General features: G+C 38.5%; 1 protein-coding gene and 1 long non-coding RNA gene across 6 annotated transcripts in view; one reads left to right on the top strand and one right to left on the bottom strand.

Annotated features, from left to right (window-relative positions):
• Positions 1-3609: 3609 nt before the first annotated feature.
• On the bottom strand, positions 3610-18386 carry LOC147145455 (uncharacterized). The gene is made up of 4 exons (XR_015087254.1): positions 18243-18386; positions 18089-18180; positions 4030-4173; positions 3610-3928 (listed from the first exon to the last, which is right to left on the bottom strand). It is a non-coding gene; the product is annotated as an uncharacterized LOC147145455 (long non-coding RNA).
• The window catches only part of tenm3 (teneurin transmembrane protein 3), a 390360-nt gene continuing 374568 nt past the window's right edge, over positions 3788-19579 (top strand). For all 5 annotated transcript variants that reach the window (XM_086034264.1, XM_086034268.1, XM_086034265.1 and 2 more), the window contains exon 1: positions 3788-4493. The gene's annotated coding sequence lies outside the window, so the exon portion shown is untranslated. The remainder of the gene's footprint in view (positions 4494-19579) is intronic.

The raw sequence follows: 19579 nt of genomic DNA, 5'->3' as shown, positions 1-19579 counted from the left end.
CCAGCAACCCCCGCCGCGGCACACCAGTGTGTGAGATATTGTCAGGTGTGCCGTGGGAAATGATCTAATTTGTGTGCCTGTGTGGTCCAGCGCTTGGCAGCGTAATCATGTCTTTACTACATTATAGTACTCTTCAATACCAGCAGGTAGCTAATTGTCTTTGTTTAGAGACAAGCAAATTAGTGACGCATGTTTATCCAAACAGGCCCATGTTTCACACTGAGTAAGTATCAATATGAAACGTTATAAAATACCTTTTCTTTATGTTTATTGAATTCCTATTCAAGACGTTATAATATCACGTCATTCTTCAATGTTAAAAAAAAATGCTTATATAAACAATATAACACTTATATTGTTAAAATAAGCTTTTTTTTTTTCACGATTTCAGCTGGTGGTGTGCCGCAGGATTTTTTCATTGAAATAAATGTGACTTGACTCCAAAAAGTTTGAAAAACACTGGTTTATAGATTACATTAGGTTAACTTTATTAGTCCCACAATGGGAGCATTTTCATCGTTTCAGCAGCAATAGAGGATACGGGGGGAAAAGACAGCATTCAAGAAGGACACAGGAAATGTACCCATTGTATATCGTCGCTGTCCTGTGAAAAACATTTATGTCCAATTTTGGAAATTTTATTACATTTTCACATTAATGGAAGGTCTGTAACGCGGAAACACCATTCATGTAAAAATGAGAGCATTGAAAAAAAATAGCCATAGGTGTTTTGCACAGGACAGCGACGATATGCTCAATCACATCAACATATACATGAAGCCAGCTTGTTGTTATTATTATTTTTTCATTTGTCGATCTGTCAGTTTTATGCGTTAATTTTTTTTTTTGTCCTTTCCTTTTATTGTTGCATTGTTTCTGTTATTGTAATGTCACTTCTTCTGACCTGTCAAGGACTGAAGATGGAAAGTAGCCGTTGGCTAATACTGGCATATTTATATGTAAATGTTCATTAATATGCACTGTCCCGTTTAAATAAATAAATTACAAACCTATATACAGTACAATTTCCAATTAGAAGCAGTTGTGCATAGTTGTGGAACCACATTATGTTCATGTTTATTTTTACTTTACATGATAAAATGTGTCCTTTTCTTCTATTGCATTTTACAGGGGTTATTTGGTCACAGATTAGGAAATAGTTTTGAAATGATTTATTTTGGTTTCATTTTACTTTACATGGCATTTGAACAGGGGTGTCGACATATTTTCGATGACACTACGCTGTGTGATTGCACTAAAGTTATGTAAAACAACAACAATAATAATAATAATAATAATAATAATAATAATAGTAATAATTATACACTTATTGCTCTTTATTATTTTTATTCCAAATAAAATCTCAAAATGTGGCCTAATTTTAAAAATGAATATGTAGATGGGATTGATGAAATAAAGGTTTAGCAAAAATAGATTGGAAAGTAATTGTCTATGTCATGAGTACAGTATTTTGAAAAATATTTCACCATGCGAATGTGATTGAATAGATTAGTCAAAATGCACATCATCTGGTTTTGCAGAATCACATGGAGAAAATACACATTTTATTTAAGGCATCATTCCCCTTAATTCAAAAGGTAATTCTGTGCTCTTGTGTAGCTATTTGAAACAAGCCTTCCAGATGACATTTTAGCTGCATGGGGTGTGCAGTATTTGAAATGGAAAAATACACTCCGGTGAAGAAGCTAAGATGCCCTGAGTGCTCCTGCACCAGTGAGGTACTAGTGTTTTGGTAGACAACGGTTCACCTGGGTTAAAGAAAGCGATGCTTTTTCTTTAGAAGACTTGGGCTTCCTCAATTTTATTTTGCATTATAGTTTATGGTCTGAAGCATCACATCAGATTGGCTTGTATTTTCTTTCGCCCACATTGACACAAGTGGCAACCCACTCTGCTTCCGTGCATTGGTTTACCAAGAGATGACAATTGGGAATATTAAGATTCCCCCCACCCAGTTGCTTTATGAGCTCATTTGCATTCCAGAGAAGTATTCATGCACAAAGTACAACTGTGGAACCAAGGAAATGTGGAACTGTAGAAATAATAAAAGAAAAGATCAATTTGTTTGCATTTTTGGACTATCCTATAATTTTAAATTCTGTTTTTTATTTCAAGAAACTGCCCCAACTAAGATGAGATATTTTCCATTGTTTGTATGTATTACCTGCATTACTCAGAAATACGTAAGAGTGATTCAGAGATTCCCGTGAACTGCAAGAAGAAAGTCTAAGACTTTGAGTTATATCAGTGCAGTCTGTGCAAATACAAATAGATTACACACATTCATTGGTAAATATTTGGCCTTTATTTTGATGTTTTACATACATAATCAACAATATCACTCCCATTCGTATCACTTTATATTCTTAGAAATGTCAGTTGCAGCACTTCAATGTAATTGCAATGTATTACTACAAAAACACTGAAACGGTGTGGGATTTTTTTTTTAAGGTTCCCATGTTGATTCTGCAACAACCAGATATGTTCTTCTTCTTCTTCTTCTTATTATTATTATTATTATTATTATTATTATCATTATTATTATTATCATTATTATTATTATTATTATTATTATTATTATCACAAATCTTTGTGGTTAAAAAAAGGGGAAGTCAAAATTGCTATTGCAATACTGACGGCTTGATTTAGCTCAATGTTGTGATTGCTGCTATTTCCAAGTAAGTTCTGTTTTTTAATCCAAGTTCATGTGTATCTGTGCATTTTCAACCTTCCTTTCCGATACTAGTAGTACAAACTGTACATAGATAACCATCTTTGTGAATTACAAGTTTGTTTGAGTGCAAAGAATTATTCAAAATGATTTTTCATTGTTTTGAAAGAGTGATATAAATTATCATGTGATTTAATTCAAAGCATTTGGAAACTGTTTATTTAGTTTATGAGTTTATTACAAATTGTGATACCTGGTAATGCGTATATACTGTACACTGTCCCTAATGTTCATTAGCACACATTCATTCGAAAAATATATTCTTTTGTGAAGCTCTACACTACAAAATCTACAATATGTGTTCTGACCCTAGCCATCCAAACTAAGCAACTATTTGATCCAGCTCTTGATCACTTCACGTGTGTAACTATATGTAGATATAATATCCTTCAGGACATACACTGACAGGGGCCCTTGAAAATAGTATTTGACATTTGTAAATGAACTACAATAAATGAGATAAAATCATTTATTATCACTGAGACATTTTCAAACCGTATTCAGTGAAATATGGTTTTGGTGTGCTCTCAAACCAATACTTTTACAGCTCTTCAAAGGCAAATTATACTTTAAACGACACTATGAAATACAGTAGATAACACAATTTTGCGCACTGATGTCACTCGAAGTACCCCCCCAGCCCACCCCGACATCCCAAGGGGCCCCAAATCCCCTGATGCGCCCCTGAATATATCTAGTAATATATCTAGTATCAATACGATGTTGGGGTCAGTTTTACACTGTCTCCACAGCCTTTGCTTAGGCGCAGGTTGTCAAAAGGAGGCTGAAAACACCTCATTAAGTGATTCTCTTACAGTCTTGGCGCCGCTGTCGCACCTCTGCCTTCACCCGTCACAGCTAAGGGCATGTAAGTTCAATATCACGGCTGACCCCACCCCCACTCGTACCATCATTCATGGAGACAATCACGCACGCCCATGCTGTAGTTCCCCGCGCACACGCGCACGTCACCGCGGCTTGGGACGTCAGGATTGGACGCAGCAGGGGATCCCCATCAGTCCGTTTCTGCCTCGCTTGGCATATCATCATCATTTTACCGGGATGGGAACTGCGGCTGTGCCGTCTCCCACTTGCTGAGCGTTGCTTCTCGCGTCTTTTGCCGCGCAGCCGTCCCCTTTCTTTCTCTGGCTCCGACTTTATTGATGCGCTCCTCGTCTACAAAGAGAAAGAGCAAAGGCGAACGCTTGGTTCACCTTTTGTGACCTGAACTATGCTTTTGAAGAAAAAAAAACATTAAGCCGTTGACTGTTTGTTACTTTGCGTTGTGTTTGACAAGCGTTGGGACAGCGGACTCCATCACCGGTACTCTTTATTGTTGAGGTTGTGACAGCCGCGTGCGTTGCGTTGCTTTGGCCATGAATAATCCATCAATCTCGCTCGCATGGGCGGAGCTTTGATTTCTAGAAAGCATACATTAACGCATACACTTTAAAGCATTTAACGATATTAACTCTACACATTTTCTTCTATCCCATTAAGACAGCGCGGAAGAATTATTTGGATGGTACCAAAGTGCTGAAACGAGAGCGCGCGTTCACTACTGGCCGTTGACGATGTTTCGCGTTCTTGTTTATTTGCCGTTTTGGTAATTAAATAGCGAGGCACAGACTGACTTTGGAAGAAGTTCTTGCTTTTTCCTTTACTTTTTTTTTTTTTACGTCTGTGTAGAGGAACCGGCCTCATCACATACACGAGGAAGAGACCACGTTGGGGCACACAGGTAGGTCAACGATCACGTAATCATGATGAGATCAGATCACGTAATTAACAGATGTGTTTTGTTTTTCGTCTGTTTGTTTTTTAACTGTGCTACTGCTAAACTACTTTCTACAAATTGCATTGACATGTTTTTCGATTCATGTCGTTATGCAGAGCTGTTTTAGGAGGGAATTCTAGGCAACAGTAGTTCGCTGGGTGTCTGCCAAATACTTACACAGGTCATCATTTCTACAATATATTACATTTAATTAGACTGTGTCATAGTTTCCCTCCAAGTCTTCTATATGCAATCTGTTTCTTCCTTTTATTTTAGATTTTAGCCTATGATCAAACTGTGTCTCTACATGCTGCGTGTTCCTTCAAACTACACTGAAATACAATAAGTCACCCTGTTATTTTAATATTTTAATATACAAAATATTTACTTGGGTAATAGTACATAGTTTAAATAGTAATGTAATGCACTGTATATATTTTTTTTCATGTCAAATTAATGAACAAAGATCGTCCTAGCACAGTACTGATAAATTAAATAAAAGACACAGGGTTGCTGTATATTCAATTTGACGTAACACTGTGATGAGAGCTAAAGTCGTGCTGGCGTCTGTCTGAGTGTACAGTCGCGCGTGCCTGTGAGAGCACTAAAGGCGAAGGTGATGTCGAAAAGGATGTATCTAGTAGTTTCTGGATTTTTGTATTTATTTTGAATTTTCAGATTTCATGTCCCCCCCTCCGCAAAATTTGATGCACGTGCTCCCCCCACCTTGCAATGCGCAATACAGTAGTTGAGCACTGTGTGCATGCACTTTGGCGTTCTTACCTGACTTACATTGTGCATCCACCTAACATAGTAGGGACATGTTTGAAATGCAGCCTGTCTTCTACGTATGTTAAAAAGGAAAAAAACTGCCCTTGGTCTATTCTCTTGGTATTGACAAAATATTTTCTATTAAATTGCCATCATGCTTTCTGCCTGTCAAGCTACCTGCCTATAACATCAGCACAGAATTTTAGATTTTCAATTTATATATAGATACATCATTTGAAAATCTAATCTGATATGAAACACACACACAGACACACGCACGCACTCCCCCCCCCGACACACACTCCAAGACAGTGCATGTGGTCCCACCTCTTTTAATTATTGCAAATTAATAATTAACAATATAACTAATAAAGCTAAAGATATTAAATTAACTTTATATACAGAATAGTGTGCCCCAATTGTCTTAAATTAAAGAAATGCAGCTTTAAAACAGACCGTATGGTGGTATACCTAGAGCATTATTATTTGTAATTGTTGTACTGTCCTGCAGTTAAGTCATAATAACCAAACCATACATAATACAATTTGTTTATTTCAATTTTATATCCTTAGCTTCCAACAAAAAGGCAATGAATATGCAACAGAGAGGATTAATCTCACTTCCATAATTCTTTGAGCTAATATTGGGATGCGCTTAAAAATAATATGAAGTGCAAATGCCAGGAAGGCAAATGCATTAGCCGTCATTTTTAAAATTATAATTTCTGTTGTATACCGCAGATAGTTTGGTAGAATTTAATTTAGTGTTGATTGTCATGGCGAAAGTGAGTTCCATTGTTTTAGTTGGTGATATTGGTGATGACAGTTGATAGAAGATGAATGCAATTATTTTTAATAATAGGTGAAGGGGTGTGGCTGTTCCTCAGACACACCAACAAATATTTTGCGGCCCAAAATTTCAAAAGGAAAACCGCAATTCCATATGTCACATCAGCATGTAAAGCATTCCACCTTTAGGTTGGTTGTGGTGGTGACCCCGCAAGTCAAAGCAAGAAATAACATGTAATAAGAATGAAAAATCTATTGCAGATTTTGCTGTGGCGATCTACAGTATCTATCAGTCTCTGTTTTACTTCTTGTGCTGTGCTCAAAGTTTTATGTTGTTGTGTGTTTCACCAAGTTTAGGCTCTAAAAAAATGATAAGGAAAGGTATATTTGAAGACAGTGCTGCTGGTGAGTTATTAGCTCTGTTGTATGTTTGACCTATGCTAATAACAATAAATACAGCAATAATAGTAACATTTAAAACAAATCAATATACAAACTAAAAAGGCATGTTGTCTTTGCTGAAAGTAGACTTATGCTAGAAAACAATAAACATTCTAATTTTCCTCAGAAAGGAATCAGTCAATTCTTGCTACTGGTCAATGAGTTCTTGTCATCTTATATGTTCAATCATCAGTTTTCAATTTTTTTTCTTTTCTTATTTACCTTTTAAACCTCATTGTCCGAAGAAAAGAAGAAAAAAAACCTAATAATTCTTGCTTGAAAAAGAAAAGCTATTTAGTTGCGTATAACTGTCAACTTCTCCATAGAGAGATTGCCAAAAGATGTATAGTTAGCACAGCTGATACGTATTTTGATGTTTTTAAAATTAACTCAGTGTAGTTAATTTATCTACCGGTATCTATCTATTTTGCAAACCACTTATCTTCACTCGGCGTGTTTGGAGCCTACCCCAGCAGTCTTCGGGCAGTAGGTGGGGTACACCCTGAACTGGTCGGCAGGCAATCATAGGAGTTAAATTCTTAATTTTGTTAGTCATTTCAATGTTACATCACTAAAGGGCCAAAAGATAAAATACCCCAAAACAAAACCCTTAAATAATGTTTATAGCACTTGCACCTGGCACTGCTTTTCTGTACTGTAATCATCATCATTTGCGACGGCGGTGACATCATATTAGAGCTGATAGATATAAACTAGCTCCTAAATGGTGAAACAGAACATATGCTAATAACCTAGTGGCAGGAATTAAAGAACATCCCCAAATTTCTCTCCACTATATAAATGATGATTGGCTGGAAAGGCAAGGAGGAAAGGAGTGGCTTCATCTTGTTACCAATGCAGTTTTACGCAACCTCACATCATCCTTCACAAGTGGAGGCTAGAATGCAGCGGTGTAGCATGTGGGGCGGGCGTGAGCATTTTCATTCGCTTCAGGGTCAAAATTTCAAAAGAGGAAAATGTAGTAGGAATCGAAGCACAGTGATCATAACCTTAAAAAAAAACAAATCATAAGTTCATAGTCGCAAACGCTGCCTTTGATGGTCTTGCCTCTCGCACCCCCACAACCCAAACCAAACATCAACAAACTTGAAAGTCCTAAAATGTATCATGGAATTCAACGGCGCACAGCCATGAGAGTGTCACAATGCTTCTGTTCTGTGCTGCACTAGCATTTCACCATTATGTGTGTCTTATTCACGTATCCATTGCCTGTCCTCACATGACTTCGGCGAGAGGCGGGGTGCGCCCTGGACTGATTTTCAGCTAATCGCAGGGCACTGTTTGGCTTAGGGAAAGTCACTTATGTTTTGGTTGTTTTTGTAAATAATTCCTTCAGAGCCAGACTGAAATAAATACTCCAATTTACTTATTAATGTTGTTACTTTGAAGACGCTTAATCACTCCAGGTAATGGCTCTCAAAGGGCAAACAAAATCTAGCGCACCATTTTCAAAAAGCCCAAAACAAAAATCTATGTGAAAATGATGCAAATTCATGGATGTATGCTTATACTGTATGTGTCATAGCCATTTTCAGTAGAATGGGGGCTGTTATGTTAGCACTTATCACGTGAATATCTATTCAGAAAATATTCAAAATGCATAACACTAATAATAAAACCTTAAGTACTGTATCGCATAGTTTGACTGAGTTGGTGTAAATATTTTATTTTATTTTATATATATATATATATATATATATATATATATATATATATATATATATATATATATATATATATATATATATAAACTCGTTCTATATTTCACAGATCGGTCTGAAAAAGTCTGGTATGAATAAGTTAAAGTAGAATAGTTTATTAATTTCCAAGATCACATCCCAAGTGCAATTTTATATAATAGGGGTGCACGTATTTTCTTACCCCCATCCAGGTTGCACTGTTGTGAATACCGCAGCTTTTGGCTATACAGTACATTGCTCCATGCAACATTGCATGTCACATAGTAATACTGTAGAACAGGGCCACTCTCCTGCCTGTTTTGTATTTCTCCCTGCTGCAACATGAATGATCAGGATCCTTATCATGCTTTTTCAGAGCTTGCTGATTATCAGATCATTTATAGATTATTTGTCGAGATCTTGATAAAGTTTGCGCCAATGAGCATCAGGTCCGCTAAGAAGTCCAACCTAATGTTTGTTGTGTTTATTAAAACTTTTTGATCAATTGAATACTAATTTCGTGATTGTTTGCATATTGATTTGATGCTGACTTATTTATATAAGTGCGTATTGAGTTTTCCCATCTTTTGACAACTACAGACCGCTACACACCAAGCGAAGTGGAACAGTGCGAAAAAATTGCACTTGGTGACTGAGCATCGCACACTTGCTGGTGTGCTGCAATGGAAATACTGTGACCCTGTATAGGGCTTTAAGGCTCCACATAATATATTCTGAACTGTATCTTTTTTTTTTTTTTTTTATTGAACCACAAAATCATGGTACAATTGTAAGAGTAGAAGAGGATTGACACGAAGAGAGGAGATTTGTGACCTTAAAGGAGAGAAGCAGGGTATTTTGAGAGGCTGCTGGCTCTGATTGACCGTCCCCGTAACTGACTGCTCCAATGCACTTCGGTGACAGAGACAAAGTGAGCTTTCCTTTCTAGCTACAGGTACACAGTTGCTAGAAAAAATGTAATATATCTAAATATTGCTATAAAACACACACACACACACACACACACACACACACACACACACACACTCACCCCCACACACACTCACACACACATATTATATACAGTTGTACCTCTACTTACGAAATTAATTGGTTCTGGAAGAAATTTCTCAAGTAGAAAATTTTGTCAGTAGACATAAATGTTTTATGAAGCATAAAAATGCATCAAAACATGTAACAAATATGTGCTACAATTAGATTAGACAATGAGATTATTGCACAATAAATGAGAGTTGTGCATAATGTAAAAAAAACAAAGAATAGATTAAAGGATAAAAAGGATGGCCGTTTACCTTTTAATTGCCGCCCTCATCGCTTTTTGCCCTCTTTGGTGTTGGGGTTCTCTCTCAGAAGTGGTTTTTGCCTGGCGTTTGGTAAAGAACTGATTTAATAACGTGGCGACTGTCGATACATTACGATCATATTCTTTGGATATGCAGATCAAGCAAACGCATCCTCTTTTCATAGTTTTCACACTATGAGGATAAGGATTTTTTTGCTGATAAAAAAAAAATGTCAGTAATGAGTTTTGGACTTATTTTTGGCCAACAACCCACTACTACTACATCTCTTGCTTTGTTTGTATGGACAAAAAAAAACTATTTTCTCCTTTTTTTCCTTTTCCTCATTTCTAATTCACGTAAAACTATCGGAACACCCCATGGCCCGAGGGGCGAATGACGAGGACGCTGCACAGACATATCTATCACAGATCTATATATCTACCTGTCTATCTACACACACATACGGTAGAGGTCCCTCTTAGCCAATGGGATGCCAGGAAGATGCTAGGATAGCCAATGGCAGAGGAGCTATGAGTATGTTACATTCAGGAAACTCCGGACCTGCGAGTGACAGCCCGTACTTTATTTTTACCTTTCGTATCTTGAAATTTCTTTCATAACAAGAGGCTTTCGTATACGTCCATGGATATTTGGACGTTGACACAATTTTTTTTCAGCACTGTACAACACCACAATAGATTTGAAATGAAAGAATCAACAATTTATTGTTCTGTTGCCTGGGGTGCGTGGCTGAGAGACAGCTGGTTCTTGCTTAAGGCAAGAGTTTTTTTGTGTGTGTGTAAAAGCTCATGTGCATTTTTAATTGGTTATGACATCATTGTGTTTTAAACACTGTTTACCGGCAGTTCAAATTTTGAAATCGCAGCAAAACTTGTGTTCATCGGTTGGCTGTTCATGCAAAATAGTTGCCAAACCTCGCACAGTGCCCTGTTGATTAGTGTGCGACAGGCCTAACATTGGTTTGGTGCAGTTGTTTGTGATTTAACCAGGACTGAGAGATTTTTTCACTGAACACATTTGTAATTATGTTTTATGTCAATGTTGTGAAAACAATTTATTTGAAAATGTATTTAATTTAATATTACAGGAGAAACGTGTGATGATGACTTACCTCAGCCAGTATGTATTATTTTTCAGTCAGGAAAGATGCTGTTGGCTGTCCTCAAAATTACCGGATTAATAATCCACTCATTTGCACAATACAGTATGTAGTTTATGCTTCTAAAGCAAGTTGTAGTATTAAGGCTTAAAAGGAAATACAATAAGTCAGAGAAATACTCAAAAAGATGTTTAGACCATCTAGTGAACAAATAAGTTATTTATATAAGGATGACAGTGGAGAAAAAAATTCCATTCACATCCAGTATGTGTGATTCATATTCAGTCGAGACTTGGAGTGGTGAGGGACTTGTCTGCTAAATTGGGATGGCTATGCCTCCACACAGAGAAAGTGACTGCGTCAGTGCTATGAGATTGGGGACAGAGTTACATGTTGCATTGTCACTTTGTCTCCCAAAGACCAAAAAAGTTGCTAGGTTTGTCACGTAGCCGATTTGACTTTTTCATTTGTATAATGAGGCTTTAAAGTCAGCAGATAGTGATCTGCCAAGTACTCAACACTGGCCTAATTCTTTAAGTGCTGATGAAAAAGACAAATTGAAACTGTTCAGTTACCAGAGTAAATGATAATTATTTTTCACTGCTGAGATAAATAAACCCAGATTCTACTTTGCTTTGGAGAAAAATAATTTTTAACTTTCATGATTTTAGGTTATATTGTCATGATTTTTTTCTTCTTACACTTGCACCAAGATTGAAAAATGTTTCACAAGAACACAGTAGCAAAAATGTCCGTTTTTTTTTTCCTATTTTTGAAAAGTATAGTTTAAAGCAGGGGTGTCCAAACTCGGTCTTCAAGGGCCGGCTGGTGTCCTGCCTGTTTTCCATCTATCCCAGTTGCAACGCACCTGTTTCAAGAGCTCATGATCGTTATCAAGCTTCTCCAGAGCTTGCTGATGAGCTCATCATTTAAATCAGGTGTGTTGCCACAAGGAGAATTGGAAAACGGGCAGGAAAGCGGCCCTTGAGGACTGGAGCTGGACACCCCTGGTTTAAAGAGATCTATCTAAATCTGTATTTTAAGACTTGGTTCTTTTTTGGATTCAAAATGGGAGTTACGGGGGTCTAATGTGTCTCTGCAGCGCACAGTCGTGAAGTTGTGCATGCGGATAGCCTACATTTTAGTCTTGAGTTTGTGGTTTTGATCTCCAGAGGTGTGTTGTCATTTGAACAAATCCAGAAACCTTTTCTAATAAAAAATTAAATAAAAAAAACAGTTCTAATAAAAAATTTTTTTTTAAAAAGTTAAAAAAAAAAAAAGGAGATTTGCAAAAACGCTCTTGTGATTTTCTCACTGTTAATATTTTGGGGATTATATCATTTTCATTAAAAATTTTAACATTAATCAAATCATAAGTAGCTGAAAGCAACAATAAAACTTGTAAAATGGGCTTCTACTAGCATAGTGATTCACAGAGCAACTTCAGTTCACATTGCTACAGTGATTCCCAACCACCATACTGTGGCCTATTAGTGAGTCGTGTCTGATCATCAGTTTTGTCGCAGGGAATTTCACAAAATTGGTCTGAAAATGATTTATTAACGGCAAATAATGCATCTTTGCTCCATTCTATGCCATTGATGCATAGTGACAGGCAGAATAATTAAATGCTCTTCCACTCAATTGTATATGGCCAAGAATGAATTTGTGTAGCCTATATGTTTTTGGTGACATTTTAATTTGGTGGTGTGCCGGGAGACTTTTATGTTTTCTAATGCAAACTATGTCTCCTCGGCTCAATAATAATAGTTGTGAAGCATTGCATTACCCTGTGCTGAGTATGGTTGGATCAATGGTCCATTTGTTAACACTGTCAATGACGGTGCATTCCACAGATAAGAAAAAAAAAAAACTTAAGGGAGCCTATTGCAATAATCTGCAGTATGAGCTGTGGCATCTTGAGTGGCAGAAGATACTCTACAACAGGGGTGTACAACCCCAGTCGTCCAGGGCCCCTTCCCAGCATGTTTTAGAAGTGTCCCTCCTGATCATCAGCAAGCTCTGAGAAGCCTGGTACCGATCCTGATCATTTGAATCAGGTGTGTCAATCTAAGATGAGCCCCTACACGCTGGACCATATTTACTTCGGTAAACACTGTGCCGCAAAATTTTAATTTTTGATAATATGTTTTTTTTTTTGTGTGTCACTCAACGTCGTGCTTTGTGTGCATGCATGTCACATTACAGACATTTCCCTTCACATTAGAAGTCCCATTGGTTTTGTAATGTGAACGAATACATGGAAAGACGGGATTTAACAAAAAGACTGAACTGGGCATCACACTGTGCAGTGTTTTTTTGTACATTATTTTGTGAAGTGATAGTGTTATTAAAAGAAGAATTAGGTCTCTAAATACCCACTGAAGGCCCAGGTCCGAAACTCGCCGCCCGTCACTGGATGTAATTAAATGCAAATGATCAAAACGGTTTCCTTACTTCGATTTTCTTTCGGTTCTCTTTTATATTTATTTCACTGAATGGCCGAATTTAAAAAATATATATTTTAGTGTGAGTTGATGTGATACATCCCAGCGTGCCTCACTGCTTAGGTTGTAAATAGTTCCGCTTTATTTCATGAGTTCCATCATGTAGAGTTGTTTGTTGCGTGCCTTTACTTCGAAATAGTCTTTCATCCACCCCCATTATTTTATTATTCTTCGCGAATGATAACTTTCTGCACGCACCACGAGTGAATATTTAATGTGATGAAAAGTTGCCTCATTAAGTTGTATACTGCATGCTCATGGCTCATGGCATTGTCAGCTATTGCCTATCATGAATGTTTTTTTTTCTTCAGGAAAGCTACAGTGCTTCTTTTTCTGCCATAAAGTATAGATTGTCTTGTAAACGCTTCATTCCAGGGAGCAGTGACGGTTTTGCTCAGTAACTCATTTGAGGCGCTTGGCCCAAGCATGACTCCCCTATGCCACCAACGCTGCTGCATGTGGTCCCATGCAAGCTAACAGCTCATTTTATTATAAAAATGGGAATAGTAGATGGGGGTGGTGAGGCATGACTCAAATTGTGGAAAGGTTGCTCATGTTTGTTTTACTCTTGGCCATTTCTGAAATCAATGAATGATGAAAAAGGGCCTTTTCATTTTTTTTTTTCTTTTTTGGTAGAAATGCTTAGCTCATTGAATTGAAGAGGCATCGTGTGGGATAAAGACAATGAAAGGGAGAAAGACAAACTCATATACAGTCATCGTTAAATGCAATTACAATTTTGTTTGCTTGTACTGAGTCCTATTCCAACAACTCTTTGTCTGAATGACAGTATATTGGCTGGCCATATACTTCTACTATTGCTATTACTATTACTACTACTAGTACTTCTACTACTAATAATAATAATAGCAATAATAATAATAAGAAGAAGAGTCGACTGGTTAGCATGTCTGCCTCGCAGCTCAGAGGCCGTGGGTTCAATTCCAACCCTGGCATTCCTGTGTGGAGTTTGCATGCTCTCCCCATGCCTGCGTAGATTTTATCTGGGTACTCCGGTCACCTCCCCCCAAAACATGCATGGTAGGTTGATTGATCACTCTAAATTGCCCCTAGGTGTGATTGTGAGCGTGTATGTTTGTTTGTCTCTGTGTGCCCTCCGATTGGCTGGCAACCAGTTCAAGGTGTACCCTCCCTACAGCCCAATGACAGCTGGGATAGGCTCCAGCACACCCACGACCCTTGTGAGGATAAGCGGTTAGGGCAATGGATGGAAGGATAGATAATAATAATCGTAAGAAAAGATTTTCATTTTCTATACCACTCATCCCATTCAGGGTTGCAAGGAACCCACCTGACTTTGGCAGTAGGCTGACAAAACTCTGCTCAGCAAATCTGCTGGTGTTAATTCAACACCATAGGGTGTTGACTTTAACACTGGCAAATTGTCTACAGGCATCCACACTACCCATTGTTAAAGTAACTTGAAGAAATAAGATGCATTCTTCTAAATAATTTAAGTGTAGATATTCATTTTATGAGTTAATTGTTTTTCATTTCATTTATACAGATGTAAATGTTCATTAAGTTTTTAAAGATAATGTACTTTTTGCGGGCGGCACGGTAGTCGACTGGTTAGCTAGTCCGCCTCACAGTTCAGAGGTCGTGGGTTCGATCCCAGCTCCGGCCTCCCTGTGTGGAGTTTGCATGTTCTCCCCGTGCCTGCGTGGATTTCCTCCGGGTACTCCGGTTTCCTCCCACATTCCAAAAACATGCATGGTTGATTGGACACTCTAAATTGCCCCTAGGTGTGATTGTGAGTGCGGATGTTTGTCTCTGTGTGCCCTGCGAGTGGCTGGCAACCAATTCAGGGTATCCCCCGCCTACTGCCAGAAGACAGCTGGGATAGGCTCCAGCACGCCCGCGACCCTTGTGAGGATAAGCGGTATGGATAATGAATGAATGAATGTACTTTTTGTAGTAGGATCAGTGATTTTTTTCATCATTCCAACATGGTTTACTGAGCAAGATTTTATAACTATGATTTCATGAAAGGAGATGAGCAAGGTCAGTAGATGTAAAAAATATCACTTTGTTGGGTGGTGCAGATATATGCTCTTGTCAGTTCAAGTGGGGGCAGTGTGACTTGGAATTAATAAGGTAGTGATCACAATGACTGCAATGTGGCAAACTTTGACACTATGAGTAAAGAACCAGGTTAAGCAAGAAGTCGGACAGAAAATTGGACAATTCTTATAGAAAAGTTGAGTGTGAGCCATGAGGGTGATCAACTATTAAGTAGAATGGGAAGGTAGTAGGGTGGTTGGAGCCCAAGTTTAGGGTATGCATATTTGTGATCTCTTGAAAAGAGAGTGTGATATTTTGATAAGTGTATATATCAAGTGAGGAATTTAAGGTCAACACAATTTCCCCATATTTCTTGACTTTCTTTGTTGCTCGGGCAATGCGTGAGTTGGTGTAGCTAGGAGGGAGAGTTTCAATGAGGGGACCTCGTCATGAGGCTTTTGCCATGTTTCACAAATCAATTTTGTCTTCTAAAATATGTTTAAACTAACAGTGCCTTGTTAGTGATTGATATGTTGATGAAATCAAACTGCAAGTCATTCGAATGAACAGCAGTTTGGAGTAGTTCTATCTTCGATTAAATTGCCACATGAATTAGGACAGTGGTTCAAAATCTTTTTTGCTTTTTGTTCCCCCGAACCTGTTGAATATGTTGATGATTCTCCAAAGGTAAAACTTAAGTCAAGTGATCGTCAAATGAAAATCATTTTATTTTGTTTCCTTACTTTGAACATGTAATTCTAATGCATTGTATTTTTTGAAACTCAAATAAAACATAAAAATAAATGTCGTCTTGCAATAAATATGGTGACAGGTTTTTTTTTTCTCTTTATTCTGTCTCTCTCAACATGCAGCGTTTCGTTCGGCAGAAAGCAAACTGTTCTCCAAATGAGAGACAATGTGTCCTTGCTTGAAGCAGTTTCTTTGTCAGAATAAATGTTCATTCAAAGTACTTTCAGCACAGCATCATTGCCATTATCATTAACGTAATGTAAGTCCACTTGCCTAATGCTATCATACAATGGGAACTTCCATAGATGGGCAAAATGTAAATTAGCATCGTTGTGGTGCTCTTTTTATTCCATCCAAAAACTTATACTTCAACACAAACATGGCAGTTACACATACAAATACAACACACAACTATACTAACATGCATAGCCTACAGTCCTCTCTGTGGAAACAATACAACTACTGGAGTTTAAGATTCAGTTTACTAATTTTCGACATATTCTTGACATCACTGAATGACTTAACCAGTGTCAAACTACCGTATTGGCCCGAATATAAGACGTTGGTTTTTGCATTGAAATAAGACTGAAAAAGTCGGGGTAGTCTTATATTCGGGGTCTAGACATTATACCCATTCACGACGCTTGATGGCGCCAGATATCATTGAAGCGAATGCTGAACTTGACTCGACAGGCCAAAGCAACCCCTGTTACGTGAGGATGACGTGCTATGGGAGGAGCCAGAGGATGGGATTAAGGACAGTGACACTGAGCACAGCGAGGCAGATAATTGTTTGTGAGGAATAATGTTCTGCCATGATAGATCTCAGCTACTCTCAAGTTAAACCATCCATCCATCCATTATCTATACCGCTTATCCTCACAAGGGTCGCTGGGAGTGCTGGAGCCTATCCCAGCTGTCTTAGGGCAGTAGGCGGGGGACACCCTGAATTGGTTGCCAGCCACTTGCAGGGCACACAGAGACAAACATCCGCACTCACAATCACACCTAGGGGCAATTTAGAGTGTCCAATCAACTTACCATGCATGTTTTTGGAATGTGGGAGGAAACCGGAGTACCCGGAGAAAACCCACGCAGGCACGGGGAGAACATGCAAACTCCACACAGGGAGGCCGGAGCCGGGATCAAAACCACGACCTCTGAAATATGAGGCGGACGTGCTAACCAGTCGACCACCATGACGCCCTCAAGTTAAACCAGTTTGCAATATTTTATTGCAATGTTTTTCCTTATTTAGATTTGTTTCAAGGCTACAGTTAGTTAGACTTCATTTTGATGGTTAATGCAGTTATTGCAATTTTGTTTTTTGATCCCAATAGATTGGTTTATTTGCATTTCAAAAACCAGAAGCCATTCATTTACGAATGTGATTGCACTTTAGGTTACCTATTTGAATGTTGATATATTAAGATTTGAATGAGGCAAAATAACATGCATTTTCTCTCAAATATATTGTTATAATCATTTGTTTCAGATGTAATTATTTTCTGTATGAAAATTAATTTGGTGTTCAAAAAAACTTTTTTCAAACTTGAGTCTTGGAAAAGAGGGAGTCGTCTTATAATCAGGGCCGTCTTATATTCGGGCCAATACGGTACTACCACCAGCAGGCTAAAGCATGCACACCGCAGGAGGGAGCCTCGGTATGTATGTGTAATGCACCTTGTTTACGTTATTAAATCAGTATCTTTATTTTTAGGGGGTTGGATGCACCTACATACAAGTGCTATTACATAGCTATTCACTACAGTGCTTGGTCCTTATTTCCTTTGAACAGTGGGAAACACCCTGTATTAACAAATCTTTGATTCTGTTTAAACCATTTTGATGTTGATTACTTTGAAGACTCCATGGGACTTCAGGCTGAGCTTCAGAGGTTTCTTCTTAAACAAACACGTCTGGAGCAATTACATTCTTTTCTACTTTAGAAGATGGATGGATGGATGGATGGATGGATGGATGAATGAGTGCAGTTCTGCATTGACATTTGGAGAAAGAAAAATTGGATATAGCTGTTCTTAAAAAATATTCAATTTAAATTGAGTTATTCAAGCATATATTGCAGATGGCCTGGCGTTTCAGGCATGTGCAATGATCAATGTCCCTTGGTTTTTGTGTCCTGATGGCTCACCTAGTTTGGGGGCGTGAGATACGCTGTCCAGCCTATGATGGGGAATGAATTTGGCATCAGTATTTGGATCCACAACTGCTCGATTTGAGAACCTGGGGCGGCAAGGGATAAATCAAAATGCTTCGTTTTTTTTATCTTGTTTTGCTTCACATACCTTTCTTGATGAGATAAAATGTAGCTCCAAATATAGAAATAAATCATTTTAGGTTGAGCAAGGGCAGGGTGGGTCACCACCCACCGCACTCACACGCAGAAATCTGAGTCTGCTGTAAGATAAAACTGCTGTTCTGTCCTCAAGGGCGCCTATCCTGCCTGTTCTCCATCTCTCACTGCCTGCAACAGATGTGCACCTGATTCAAACGATCACAATCGTTATCAGGCTTGTGCAAAGCTTGCTGATGAGTGGATCATTCGAATGTGGTGTGTTGCAGGCAGGGACATATGTAAAACAGGCTGGATCTTCAGGACCGGACTTTTTTTTTGTTTTTGTTTGGTTATGCGGTCTGTAACCTGTAGAATACAATTGCAAATAAAAAAATCAGGAGGAGAAGTAACAATCCATCCATTCAGCCATTATCCTAACCGCTTATCCTCACAAGGGTCGCGGGCGTGCTGGAGCCTATCCCAGATGTCTTCGGGCTGTAGGCGGGGTACACCCTGAACTGGTTGCCAGCCAATCGCAGGGCACACAGAGACAAACAAACATACACACTCACAATCACATGTAGGGGCAATTTAGAGTGATCGATTAACCTACCAAGCATGGGAGGAAACCGGAGTACCCGGAGAAAACCCATGCAGGCACAGGGAGAACATGCAAACTCCACACAGGAAGGCCGGGGCCGGAATCGAACCCATGACCTCTGAACTGTGAGGCAGACGTGCTAACCAGTTGACCGCCATGCCGCCAGAAGTAACAATAAACATCTGAAATAATATGTTTGCACAAGTGTGCACACCCTTTTATTACTGGGATGTCGCTGTGTTCTGAATTAACCAATCACATTAAAACTAATAGTAAATGGGAGTCAGCATACACCACCAATTAAAGTGCTTCTGATTAACCTGAAATACATGTGGACAATTCACAAGCACTCACACAGCATAGCACAGCACAGCATAAATGCTTTCTTTAAATTCATGCAAGTAAAAAAAAAAGGGAAGAAGTATTTAAGCAACAACCTAATGCAGTCTAAATAGTTGTTGTCCTAACAAGTTTCATGTGATATCAATGTTTGATGGTCCAATGTGATCTAGAATGAACAGAGCTGGGCATCGTCCCTCCGTCCCCGAGTTTCCGTCCTGCATATTTAATTGACCCACATGGTCCCAGTCAGTTGGAGTCAGGCAACCGGCGTCGAGAATGGATTTAACCGATACCACGTGGCAGGTGCCTCACTCCTGACACGCGGTCGAGTAAGGAAACAATAAGAGTGTTGTGTACCTTGCGATCCCACAGGCGCAATGACATGTGCCCCATATTCTTGTTAT

The sequence above is a fragment of the Filicampus tigris genome, chromosome 6, assembly GCF_054856515.1.
Source record: "Filicampus tigris isolate MCC_2025a chromosome 6, RoL_Ftig_1.0, whole genome shotgun sequence".
Lineage (NCBI taxonomy): Eukaryota > Metazoa > Chordata > Actinopteri > Syngnathiformes > Syngnathidae > Filicampus > Filicampus tigris.
The sequence above is the reverse complement of the archived record's forward strand: the minus strand, read 5'-3'. Positions and strand labels throughout refer to the sequence as shown.